The sequence below is a fragment of the Acartia tonsa genome, chromosome 7, assembly GCF_053477335.1.
Source record: "Acartia tonsa isolate MP-2025a chromosome 7, ASM5347733v1, whole genome shotgun sequence".
NCBI classification, from domain to species: domain Eukaryota; kingdom Metazoa; phylum Arthropoda; class Copepoda; order Calanoida; family Acartiidae; genus Acartia; species Acartia tonsa.
Genome location: NC_137266.1, coordinates 34,873,901 through 34,876,338, shown reverse-complemented (window position 1 = coordinate 34,876,338; position 2,438 = coordinate 34,873,901).

Below are 2,438 nucleotides of genomic sequence, written 5' to 3'. Positions count from 1 at the left end.
GTTACGCATTTTAAGTTACAGACAAAGAAACCTTATTAATTTATATAATAGGATAAGCTTTAGGAAATGCCAGTAACAAAAAAGTAATCAAACCGTAAAACCATAAATTAAAACCATATATTTTCCACATAAGCATAACCCTTCCAAAAATATAAATCCTTTGGTGCTTGAATATAAGCTATTATTTTGTTTTTTCGGAGTGCTCTCGTATCTATAGTGCAGTGCAATAAAATATTGAATCAATTTATGACAATTTGACTTTAACAAGGCGTTTGATAATTTTATAATTGTTCAGAATTTAAATTATAATTTTTTTTTATGTTTATCTTATTATTTATTAAAAAAAACAACATGAAGCCAATTTATGAAGAGAAAAATTTTTTTTTTGTATAAAAAGATGTATTAAATTTAATCGCATGATGTAATTTGAGATAACACAGGATATAAAAAAGTAGAATATATGTGAACGCTTGAATCAACAAAACCAACAAAAATTTCATAAATTTCTTTTTTATTTAATTTGGCGTGTTTTTTAACCCCACCTTAAAAGAATAACTTTCCTAAATTTGAGTTTTCTGACTTATTAGTTGTATTTCCATTCAAATTATGAAGTTGAATTTATTTTAAACCTACTACTTAAGAAACTATACTGATAATATGCCTATCATAAGTGAAAACTTTTATACATTTACCTATTTCCAAAACTGAAAAATCTATCTAAAATATAAAGCTTAAAGTTGTCGCTAGTTTAAACATGGTATAAGAAAATAATTACAATAAAATGCTTAAATTTGCTCAAAACCACAACCTTATAAAAAAAGCCATAAAAGAGATATTTATATTCAGTTATAATATCTCAATAATAAAATAAAAAGTTGAAATTTTGAACTTTTGAAATATTTATGTAGACATGTATGTTAAGATTAGATTGCAGCATACAAAATGTTTTTTCTACATACATTTCCATTAAAAACCTTTTAAGTCTACTTTTTGATGAAATGTTTTAATAAATGATACACCAAAGAAGCATAGCATCTCTCAAATTGTATTTAAATGTTTGTTCTTTCATAACGTACTGACTGTATATTAACTAACGCCTGTAATGAATTTTTTAAGAAAATCTTTAAGTTATGAAAAGATATACTTATATCAACTCTTATAATAGTAAATCAATAATATTTAACAATTCTAGAAACTATTGTAGAGCCTATAAAAAAAGATGTCATACTGGCCTAAAATTGGTCAATTAAACTCTACAATGGCCTGTCATTGGTAATTTAGTCTGTGTATCATCGGCTTATCATTGGTCATTTGTATTGTATAACGTCATTTGTTTAGGCACTCTTAAGAGCTTCTTCTTTTTACTCTTAAATTTAATTTATTGTGTTAGATCTTGTTCTATATCCTACTTGAATGGTTATTTTCAATAAATTTTTAAAAGCTTAATATAATATGAAGAGTAAGGAAGTTAGAAGAAGAAAGGCAGGGAGGTAGTGGACAATGGCAGTTTAATTATTTTACAGAATCCCGTCCCCAAAATTTACTTAAGACAAAACATCATGCATAGATTTTAGGGGGAAGATTAATTTACTTTTTATTGCCCAATCCCTGAAGGAAGGTTTCTTTTGCAATTCATTTCTCAGTTGCTTGTGCAATGCTAACAGGGACAGGCGTAAACATTATAAAAATATGTTTGTGAAGGAAAAATTGAAGCGGCTTATAGTGCCAAATAAAAAATAACGTCATATAATAAAAATGACCAATAATAGGTTAGTATATATTGTAATTGACCAATGGTAAAATGTATACTTGTCTATCATTGATAATTAGTATTGTTTGACATCATTGTTAATTAGGCACTATAAGCTGCTTAGAAAAATGATTTGGGAAAATTTTTGTTAAAAATTTTATCACAAAGAAGGACTATAACTCCTACCTATAAATTCTAACCCCTAATCAACTTATGTGTGTTTTTTACTTAGCATATGCATTGTTTTCTTTTATTTGTTATATTTTAATTTTGTTTGTCTAAATAAAACGTATCCGCGGCCGTGAAAGTGAAGGTTTGCCAGGCACGATTACAAATGAAAAGGAATCGCATACTTCTCTATAGGATTCATTTAAACAGCAGAAAAGTTGTTTCTAGTAGATCAAGAAAAATAATTGGTTTTGCCTTAGTGGCTCTACCGTCATTGTGATTTTAGTTGAACTATGCCATTTGTCTGTAAATATTATGTTTTTTTTAATGTGTCATAATTTTATTCTATACTGTTGGGACAACATTATGATGCTAAATAAATCACGTCGAAAAAATATCAGCCATTATCAATTGATTGCCTATTAAGTCTTCAAATTAATCATCAAATTCTGGTTACGATTGAATAAGATTTAACCAAAGTTATCATTTCGTTTTTGGTATGCTCAAGTGTTTAAAATAA